Raw genomic sequence first — 12,346 nt, 5'->3', positions numbered from 1 at the left:
TGACGCCAGAGTACAGGAGTATGAGGATCATCTGAAGAATAATAATGTTATATTATTTCTGTACTTTGGTCTGTTTCATTTGTCAGAACTTCAGAAGTAGGAAGTTTCGATGAGCAATTATATATAAGGTGCTAACATCACTGCACTTGATTAACAGTAAATATGTGTAGAATCCATGTTGAATGCTAATTGTTATTGTTTTATGAAATGACCCAGATTCTTATCGCAATGGATCAGTATTGAACAGACACCACTAGAACCCCTAGATCTCAGCCAATTTTTGTGAGGCCCTCAAGAATGCCATGGAGTACCCAGAACAATGCATTTTATAAATTATTGGTGCAGTATACTTGTAGCTGTTTTTTTAGGGAGTGTCTAAAACTGTGTTCAGTTGTTTTATCTTTGTTTTTTTACCAACCAGGTTTCGAACCCTGGTTGTTTAGTTTCAAGACCAGTGAGCTAACCACTGGTCCATGCCACATCTCAGCATCACTCACACAGCAGAAATGTACTTTTGATAGCATGTTTTGTCTGCTGAGAGCGAGAAGGCATTAACTCTGTGTGTACTTATTCATACAGGGGAGTGTTTCACAAAGACTAAGATCGACTTTAAGTTGGACTTAACTATGGTAGGCCGTTTATGCCACTATTTTCCAACGCCATTTACTGGCATTCGTTTCTCAAGGGACGTACCAATCGTGGTCACAAATCTACAGAATCTACATCTTCTGATAGTTCATTACTGAAGGAAAAAATATTTTCTGAAGATCATAATTGAGAGAACAATGCCGATAGCAACCAGTGGCATGAACAGCCTGCCATAGTTGAGTCCAACTTAAAGTCGATCTTAGTCTTTGTGAAACACTCCCCCGGAGTTAGACCCTTCTGGCTCTCCAAAGTTTTCTACATACGAGGAACCAGAATATCAAAGTAGCCAAATTGTGCATGGTCTGTTCAGAGCCAGGAGGATGTTGACTCTATGTCTTAAAGGGATCGTTTAACAATGTTAAATCTGAGATGCACGGCCCTACGTGTTATCAGTGTCTGTGATATGGTGTAATATTGAAGCCCTAAAAAAATTGCGCTTCAAAAAGATCAAGAAGTGCCTCAAAAAAGTAAAAATCTTTGAGTGACCGGTTTTACCATACTCATTTTCCCCAATAGACTGTAGTGTTATGAAAACCGTCAGGCGAACGGTTTTCAAAATTTGTAATTCCAATCATAAATATCTTGATAATGAGACAGGCGATCGGCTTGTAAAAGTCACGGGGTTCCTGACTGACCTAAAGGTTTATAATTATCATTGCATCATGAGCTAAATCCAGAATTTTGTTTCAGAATCTGAGACAAAGTTACCGGATCCCTTTAAAGTATGTCTTAAAGGTAAAGACCAGTTTTGGAAACGCCCCCTCTCAAAAAATGAAATAGAAGCTCTATTACCAATCATGCAAGAATATGTTTTTCACTAATGATCAACCTTTTCTGATCGATTCCACAACGTTTCTTTCACAATGCAATCGCATGACCAGAACTGATCTTTACCTTTAAGTATAAGAGTTAGTGCCCTTTTGGCTCCAAACAGATGTTATATTTCAAACATAACTGTTTCAACAGACTCCAGTCAGTATTGATAAAAATGCATGCATGTCAGTAATGTGATTTTGGGTGCTAGTGAAAACAAGAAAATATCTGCCACAAGAGGGAAAGAGAGGTACATGTATGAAATGTGTGTGCAAAGATTTCTTTTACAAGGGGACTGTATCAAAACTCTTCCAAAGTATTTGTCTGTGTGTGGTTGTAAGTCCAGGAGGGGGGAGAGCCCAGGGGGCCAGGCCCCCTCCCCTGGCCCAATAAATAGTTTTGTTTAAAGATGGTAACCTTCATTTTTTTTTTGCTCAAAGGGGGGGGGGGGGGGGGGGGGGTTCACAAAATAATTAGTGCTCATTTACCCCCCCCCCCCCTGCTTTCTTTGTTTTAAAGTGTACCAGTCACCAAAACATTGTTTTGGTCTTGATGTAAGGGGTTCCTTGTTGCTATACTGTATTCAAACTGTGAGCCTCAAATATTCCATCTCCAAAGGGGTATTGCAGTTAAATACACTCCCAGTATTAAACAGGAAACCATCTTGTTGAGTAGATTATTAACCGCACACATGCGCGCCCTATACGCAGAGTATTATGTTTTCCTGTATTTTTCTTCATACCGTATTCCTAATACCGTCAACCTATATAGAATACGAAGTTAACTTATTTTTAGGTTGACTTTATATATTATTCCTTTAGTCAGTTTAATTTTCCTGGTGATTGGTGGACTTTAATTTCACATGTTGGACTCTGTAGGTCATTATTATTATTATATATATATATCTATATATTTTGTTTTATTTTTATTTTTTGGGGGGAGGGGGGGGGGTGGGGGTCTTTTGCATGTAACATATTCATCATTGATGTACTATGGTTGACATGGGGGTGTTTCACAAAGCTTGTCATCAGTGACAAATGACAGTTTTTGTTATAAGCTACTGAAATCCTTGCTTCTGATTGGTCATCAGCGGATTTGTCGCTGATTTTTGTCAATTTTCATTGAAAAAAGGCTTTGTGAAACACCCCCATGGTGTCCTCTATGCTTGTATGTTAGATTTGATAGAAAGTTTAGGCCTTTCCATAAAGAGAGTACAATATTTATCATTACTTTGCAGGAAAGAGAAACCTGTTTGCTAATTGAAAGCTAGCATTGACGTCCAATGTCCGATTCAAGTACCAGCCATAACTGTGTGTGCATTTTGATATCTGCAAGTAACTGGGATTATCCATGTACGTTTTGCAATGTAAATTTTTATTTTCAACGATATATGCACAAGTGTGTAAATAATCTCCATTTAGAAAACTATATATATAGAAAATATCAAAAAAGAACAAACCATCAGAAGTGCCCAAATATTCAGATACCAACCGGTTGGTGAATACACAATACATTCATAACAGTAAATCAGATGTAGCATAGTGTTGTAGTGCCAATGGTATAGGTATGACTTGTTCTAAAGGCCATAATGTGTTCAAAATTATGTTTTTCTATTGGGTGTTCATTATGAAAATTGTGAAAGAGGTATGATAATGAATGATTAATTTGCAAAATCTTGCCATGTTATGTTTGAAATCATATGGCATATGTGGAGTATACGAAATATGTGTTACACATGATTAAATTCTTGAATGGAATGCTTACCATAGAAATGGAAGCAATGATTGAGCAATAGTAGAATAATGTAACAAAATTAGCAGTTTGTCTTAGAAAAAAAAAGGCAATATACAATTATCCCACGAACACTAAGCTATCAGCATTTCATTTTTGTTTTGGAAAGTATCAGTATAAAACTTCCAAACTATGAAGGAAAAAAGGGAGGGTGCACACATGTAGCAAGTATAAGAGATTTAGCATTGGGAAGGTCACCCCACCCCCTTCCCCCTACCTGATCGGCCACTGAGTTATCAGACCAAGATTAGGATTGGAATAACTGTCCCATGATGTGATAGCATTACCTCAGAATATGTATTGAATTTATACAGACAACTGATGGCAAAGGCAAAATATCGACCTGTTTGTAAACTTGAAATATGCTATTTACAATATTATTACAATGTCGTAATACAGAAGTTGAACTTTATTTCTTTAGTCAATATATTGAAATCGCCCTTGAATGGATTTCTAAGTTAAGTCTTTTATTGTAATGAGATGAAACAGTATTCCGGACAGTTTTTACCTGAAGAGAATTTCACATTTGATATATACTTCACAAGTAAGTTACCGACAATGTTGCGATATTGAACAACTACAATACATTTCATCACGCAGTCCCATTTTTGTTTTTGTTATTGTTATTGGAATAAAGAACAATATCTTGGAAATCTACATAAAGTACTTACATATATTCACGCCTAACAATTCACTTGGAACAATTCACTTGGAACGAATCGCCAGTAACAAATTGTTTTCTCATTCATGTACTGTATATTCAAGAGCTGTAGAGAGTTATATTTGTGTACCTCTGTTCAAAATGATTGTATGTTGTGTTATATTATCATTATTATGCAGATACAACAAGCGAACCTCGACTATTTTCTATAACAAAAGATGTATATGTACTGTATAAATGTTTGCTTGGGAAGATATTATTGTAAGCAAATAAAAGAAACAAAGAATTTTAACGAATGACTGTTAATTTTGTGAATACTTTAAATCATTCAGCTTCCACTGGCACTGCCATGTAGCAACAATTTACCCCTCCCCCTCTCTCTCTCTCTCTCTCTCTCTCTCTCTGTCGTTTTTCTCTCTATCTCACTTCGGCTACGTCTACCTCTGCTCAATCCCATGCTCAGAATTATAATGCCCATGGAAATTTGTATACCGTAGGAACATTCCACACCTTTTTGAGTATACTTGTCGAAAAAATGAAGAGAGAATGGAAGTTGGTGAGGGAATAAGGGAGGATTAAATACATGGACAGTGATATAGGGGAATAAAGAGAGAAAGCAAGAGATGGGCAGACAGACAGACAAAGAGAGATAGAGAGAGAAAGAAAAGAATTATGGAAGCGATGGGTCCGGTAACGGGTGTATACTTTTGTACTGATAATCTGACTTTCATTGATAAATCGATTTCTTTCCTGTCTCGGCCCCATCATCTTGCAATAAAACATTTATTTATTCAAAGACGGGCACTAATGAGGTCTTATTTCAGCATTGAAGCCCACTTAAACCAACAATACTAAGTAATACTTGCTTTGAACATCGGATAATCCCGACTAAGTGATCTATCGACTGCAAGCGCATCGAAACATCAAATTGAGCGGGTTTATACAGGAAACCGATAATACGATCAATCGATCGCGATGCTCATTTTCTTCCACCCCAGTCGTCTGCTTGTCGTCTGCACAGGAAAATCACTTATTCGTGTCCAAGGACGCATATTCGATTTCATTCTTGAATGGATATGTTCCTCCTAAAAATACTAATGGCTTCTAAATAGTACAATTATCAACACAGCCATCAGCTCTGTCAATAATTTGTCATAAACAGTTTGACATGAAAGAATTTAAAGTGATTTTTATGCATTCACTGAGAAAGAAATGTTAAAAGGCTGGGAATAGTTGCTTTAGTTTTGCCTTGAAATGTTAAGTGTTAATTGATTGTTGGTCGCCTCGGTGTAAAGGACCAAACTGCGACCGGAAACCTATGGGTCTCCGGTCGACCTTCACGTCAAAGAGATAAGTTAAAAATCTATATTCGAAGACCCACCGCCGCTTTTGAAAATATTGGTTTAAATTCGGAAAACATCTCATTGTGCTGGGTCTATGAACAAACCTTGAGGGCAGGAAGAAAATATCCCATACCTTACACACAGAGTCAGTATCGGCCTACTTTGTTGGTGGTGTTCAGTGTTTTTCTCTCAACCCGATGATGTAGCTATGGGGGGGGGGGCACTGAGGGCGTACCCCCCCCCCCTCCTTCGTCGAATGGGCAGTATAAGATACAGAGATATGGAAGGTGAATAAAAATGAGGGAAAAAAGAAGAAAATGGAATGAGCCACTGTTTATTTCCTTTATCATCAGAAATAGCATAAGGGATCAACAGAATTAAAGTTTCTGTAACAATACTTGTTCGATATCGAATCACCATATTTTTTTCTCATACTCTGTACATTAATTGTAACAAAATAAATGAATAGATAAATCAATGAATAAGGATAACCTTCAATGTCATGAAACATAAATTGAAATTGAGATTTCAAACTAGCTCCCCCCCCCCCCGAACAAAAAAGAAGACATTAATGCTTTTCAACTAAATGAAGTGCCCATTTTCTGAAAGCCCTATCTTTCCAAAATACAAACACCGGACAAATTCAACTTCAATTTAGACAAACAAAGATATAATTATAACTAAAAAAAACAACACACAAACAACGATAAACATACATGTGTAGAAAACGAAATGGCATCGAAATGAGCTGAAGATACTCTTTGAATAATGTTTTCGATTTATAAGAAAAAATAATGAATGAATTCGTCATTAAAATAATGACGATACTCGATGAAGATCATCAACAGTGCTATTTAAAAACCCGAAGGTAAACAGAAATCGCGTTATTCAAAACAGGAATATCTGCTACAAAACTGACGGAATGAAATTTAAAATTAAACACTGAGAAAGGTAAGGACATATGCAAAGAGGTAAATGTGTTTTCAAACCGTCTTTGTTAAAAATAGACATCTTAACTGTTTGAGATTTTTTTAAGGACGTAATTACTGTGAGAAAGAGAGGAGGAGTGTGTTATGAAGAGAGAAGACATCAAAGAAATAGGAGAATAAGGAGAAATTGTGATAAAGAGAGGATGATGAGAGAGAGAGAGAGGGAGAGAGAGAGAGAGAGAGAGAGAGAAGTGAGAGAGAGAGAGAGAGAGAGAGAGAGAGAGAGAGAGAGAGAGAGAGAGAGAGAGAGCAGGATGGCAAAACAGTGAATGGTCATACATAAACGATGGAAATAAGAAAAGGGATATATATAATCGGAGTATCAGGAGATGTAGAGAAGGAGAGTCAGAGAAACGGAGAATTAAATGGGAGAGAGGGAGAGAGAAAGAGAGAGCGAGAGAGAGAGAGAGAGAGAGGGTAATACCGCTACTAACTTGACACTTAAGTATATAGAATGATATAGCACGTTTAACCTCCCATCTCCATGGGTTAACACGTGACCACGACACAATAATTATTTTAAATACTAAATTCGAATACTTTTTTTATTTTTTTCTCATGCGGGTAACATCTGCTGCAATCAGCTTACTTATTCAGCTGTCTGGAGGTAATCCATTTTTCAACCTGCCGGGGAAAACAAATAATCCAATGTCAATTTCCAATCGAAGCGGCTTAAGGGGCTGCATGATCGTTCGGATTCGTTCTGAAAGCAAATAAATATGACTAGGGGCTATCATTGGGTATGGCTAGAGATGCAAGTCGGTTAATATGCGGCTCTGGATTTTTTATTTTTTTTAATACTTTCTCTTAAAATTGTAATTGGCGCTATTGTAATCTGAAAACAGTGGCGTAGCTAAGAGAGGCACGTGCCTCAAATAAATGACAGAAAGCACCCCCCCCCCCCTAAGAGAGAAAGAAAGAAAGAATGAATTGGAAGCCAGGCTACAACAGAGATGATACCTCTCCAACACCTATCCCACCAATGACCTTGGCCTTGATAGTTATCTAGCGTTCCATCCACTTCTGTGAGACAGGTGCACCCCACCCCGACCACAATGTCCCTAATATTGCGGGACCTACGCTAAGCCATAGTTATGAAATATATTAAAGACAAGTCGGCTGCAACACCATTTTATATATAAATGATAATAATAATACAAATTATACACATGTAACAGGGGCGGATCCAGGAATTTCTTACCGGGGGGGGGGGGGCGGCCACAAAACGGGCCGAAAATTTCGCAACGACTCAGCCAGCCGCTGAATAAGCGGGGGGGGGGGGGGGGGGTAAGAGGACATATATATATATATATTTTTTTTTTTGTCCCAAAAAAAATCGCAACGACTCAGCGAACCGCTGAATAAGCGGGGGGGGGGGGGGGGGGGGGGGGGGGTAAGAGCACTTTTTTGCCGGGGTGCACGTGTCCCCTGTGCTCCCTGGATTCATTCCTGTGTAATAACAATTATAATGATAGTAATGATAATAATATTCATAATTTAAAAAAATAACAATGATAGTAATAATAATGATAATAATAGTCATTAATAATCAATGTTTTTATAATTGGGTCTTATTTACCGAATGTTTGCACATCATTCAGTATTAATACTGCTCTTCCTGAGGGCCCTGTAATTATCATTACCCCAGCAATTGACAGGTTCCTATATACACCTGTGTGGAGAGTGGCACATGTGGATATAATCATTTGCCAAATATGTTAGTGCGGGGCTGGGATTCGAACCTTCAAGCCTTGGATTGAGAGTCAAAAGAATAAACCACTTTACCACACCCCCCATTGTTGTGGTAATTGAATACAAAGTCATATCCATGCAGCGTCTGTTTTAATCATTTAATGCGATAATTTTTAACAAGACCATTTGTATTAGGGTTTGGTGATAAATATTTTTCTGCATTGTCACATGAAGTTGCTAATCCTATTTGGAGACATACATGTATTTCACGCTCTGTGTATCTGGAATCGTGCAGAAGGAGATGATTGGTTAACTTATCCGTTGTGGAGAAATAGCTCAATACAAATTGGACAAAAATCTGTATATTTTAGATATTGGTTAAAAAAAAAAGGTATCAGATGTATAAATGATTTGATTGAGGATAAGGGAAAATTTCTGACTCGTGGGCAATGTGAATAAATATTCTGCGTGAAACTAAATTTGTCTTATTATTCTGTAACTCAAGCTATATAGTGCTAATATCAAATGCACATTAAAAAATGTGAAAAAATGTAGTAGATCCTCTAATGCCGAATGTCCAAGAATGCATAAATATCATAGGATGATATTTCGTTTTACTCCAGATATCAGTTTAAGATATTTTCAGTATAAGATAGTAAATAGGATTCTGTATTTGAACAAGCAACTGTATAATATGAAAATAGTAAGTAATGATGTATGTTCGTTTTGTAAAAAAAAAGAGCTGGAAGATATTGTACATTTCTTTTATAATTGTGAAAGCAGTAAATCAATCTGGAATGAAACGGTTAAATGGATAAATGAAGATTCTCGAGTACAGATAGAGTATAATTTAGAAAATGGAATTTTGGGTTTTGAAGAAAAAAAGAAACGATGCTTTAAATTGCATGGTGACTTTGATTAAGCATCAACTATTCGTACAAAAGCTTAATAACAAAATTCAAAATGTTAGTTTTTTTTAAAAGAAATTATTCAATATTATGAAGACGAGAGATCTATTCCTTTTATATCTTGTATGTATAACAATTGTTTTACTAAATGGAAGTCATTTTAACATTTTGTTTGTATGAACAACAAGGAGAGAAATGTAAAAGTATTTTATTTAATTTCGTTGAATTATAAAATGTTTTGTTTGACTCAGTAAAAAAGCCTATGGAGGGCTAAAACGTTTACAAAAATGTACTGCTATTGTGGGACACACATTTTGTATAAGTGTTTCAAATAATGATAATTAGCAAGGTAGTTTATCTCCACCGTCAATCCCTTTTTCATCCTAATACTTCGATTAACAATCAGTCCACACCAATATAAATTCTTTGGAAACTTAGAGAGCTTTCTAATGATCTAACTGGCAGGGGGTTTTGATCAGTCCTCGGCTAGCTTTTGTATTCCCCGTCAGTGCGTGTATCCTCTTTTTTCGTTTTGATTCTAAAGTGCGAGAACTCATAGACTTAGATCATCGGGCTTCAATCGCTATATGACCTGTCAAGATGATATCACATTTAAACGAATGATTGACACCTTAACGTGTGCGGTAAACAGTCTATTCAACGCATTAAGTCGGTCGATACGCGCCCAATACCCAGGCTCGAACAGTCTCATAGCTATTGTCATGTTCCATTTGGCGCTAAAGTCAATTGAGCGACTCCGCGTACGCATTCTATGGCGAACATTCTCCTGCCACTGTCCGCCACCGACACGGCGGCGCCACTGGCCCGCTCTCCTCCCATTCACACACCTCGCTGATCCTATAAAGACCTCAGCCATCAATACAAAACGCAGTCTGTTTTACTCCTCCTTTTTTACACATTTCCTTTCGGGACCCACAGACTTATCTCCATGCCTCACTAGTTCGCTTTTAGAATGATTTTGTCACTTTCTTTCTTTGTTCTTTCATTTTCACTCGTATCCTCGGCATATTTTCGTTTCTAAAATGAATTCAAAAGGGCTTAAGTATCCCCGTCCTTTCAGAGACCCTACATGGCTTTTCATGGGGTTAGAGCATTTAACTGGAGATTAAGAGAGGGGCAGCGATGTGATAGGATGTTGGTTTGTGAGGTCGGGATGAGTCGAAGCTGGCAGGTGACTGACAGGTAGGGGGTCTTTGTTGCACCCCTAAGACCACTCTCTTACCCCCCGAGAATCTTCGTATTGGAGCTGTGGGGGAAACCGTGCGAGTTAAATCTTCTCTAATGAGGGCTAAGTCCTTACTTCTTGTCCAGTTTTCGTCGCCTTTGTTCGATCGTTGGGCTTCCTCCCTTTCACTCTAACGTAACGTCTACTGAAAGGATGGAACGACGAAGGACCGATGAAGGACAGACGAAAAAAAAGGAAAGAATAAATCAACATCTAGGAAATAAAGATACACATACAATGAAAGAGCCTGGACACGGGAGAAAACAAGCATGGATTAAAAATAATGGGGGAAAATGCTCATCCCTCCCATCCCATTAATATTATTCGATCATCATCAACCTCATCATCATCATCATCCTCATCATCATCGTCGTCATCATCCTCCATCTCATCATCATCATCACCATCATTGTTATCTTCTTTACTACGAACGTAACTGGTATATAATGAATTTTGCGGGTGTCATGAAACTTTTCATTTTATGTTAATCGTAATACATGAAATTAATGATGCTATATCAAATTAATACTATTAAATGAAAATGATTGTGCATTATATTGGTTATTACGACATATCGGGGGAAAAACGAAAAGTTCCCCCACACGAATCAGGAACCCTGTATCTCAAAAGATTGTGTGATCAGTTTTATTACGGTGATATACAATTTTAAAAAGCGAAGTAAAAGTAAGCCTATTGACAGATTGAGAAAATGCAGCACAAACAACATCACAAAATAGATTTCGGGTCGTTAACTTATTTAAAACCGCTTACATTATTATAAAACGATTTACGAAGCCGCGTCACTAATTGCCCGCGAAAATGTAGGACCTTTATTGCAATTTCAATTCAACTTTTCAAAGAGCATTACCCACTTCTCTATAAACATCTACCGACCTGAGACCTCGATTCGGTTTCTTGATACCAAGACAGAAAAGAAGAATGGTTTTAAGGAGGGAGGGAGGGAGGGGTGACAGAGAAAAGGGAATAGCGGGGTGTCAGTCCACCTTCGGAGACCTAAATGCTTGAATAGATCTTGGAAAGGCGAACCGACAGCGTGTAATAATGAAGAAAGAAAAAGGCTTTTCATCTTCAGAAAGCATGATAATGTATCGCAACAGGCGTAAATTAATTGCCAACCAGGGGACTCATTGCTCCACAAGAGGATCTAGTGTGATTTAAAAATCGAATTTTAAGGGTGTCGGGGGCAATGGGAAGACAAGAAGATTGGTAGGCTAGTCAATATCGGTTGATTAATCGAAGGGAAATTGGGGGGAAAGATAGACGATATGCCACTGTGACAGAATTATTGATTTTGAATTTAAGGAGGTTGACGATAGCGACAATACTAACGGGTTTTTCTGTCATGACTGTTTACTTGTTATCATCTTTGTTGTTAATAAACTCAAACTCAAACTCAAACTGTAACGATCAGAAAATCGCACGAAAAGTGTTTTTAGTTTTTACAATATGTTTCTCTCAAAATGCTAAAAGAATGAATGAGAATTTTAAATAAATACAGAAGTGTCTCGAATATAGTTCGAGGTGTTCTGTTGATAATAATGTCTTGATTATCCTGTTTTTCTGGTGTTATATTTCCCCCTCGAAATTCTCTTCTTCATCACAAGTTAAATCTCATACGCGAAATTGACTTGGCATTTCTATATAATTGTGATTTTCTCAAGCAATTTCCAAGCAAGGATAAGTGCTAGACCCAAATTACAATCTTTTTCGAGTTCCTTAATGTTTTAGTGATACAGAAACAGATTTCTAGAGATTTGTAGGACAATTCTTGACTTGAAATTATTTCAATTGTAGAAGATATGAGTTCTCTATCATTCTTAGTTAAAAATGTTCTTACATTCCTCAATAAATTGACAAATTTTGCATTGCTAGTGATTTTTGTGTTTATATTATAAACAATCATATCATACATAAATGTAATAATTGTGTGTTATGAACATTTTAAAAATCTTGTTATTTTTATGGTAAAGTAATAGCAACGCATAACTTACACCAAATGTATCAATAAATGTGCTTTTGAATAAATCATATTGCATAGGCATAAACATGTTCTTCTTCATAAGATAAGATATAGTATACGTTTCACCTTGCAACAAATAACATAATTCACTAAGAAAATGTCATAATTTTGTTTTAAACTGCCCAAGTCATCAATCACGAAATGCGTGATATTTTTTTATCAATCAAACTTAATACAAACATTGGATAGGACCGTGCGAAAATAAAGCCCCTCT

Source organism: Strongylocentrotus purpuratus, unplaced genomic scaffold (assembly GCF_000002235.5).
Source record: "Strongylocentrotus purpuratus isolate Spur 01 unplaced genomic scaffold, Spur_5.0 spur5_scaffold_4, whole genome shotgun sequence".
NCBI lineage: Eukaryota > Metazoa > Echinodermata > Echinoidea > Camarodonta > Strongylocentrotidae > Strongylocentrotus > Strongylocentrotus purpuratus.
Note: the sequence above shows the minus strand (reverse complement) of the source record.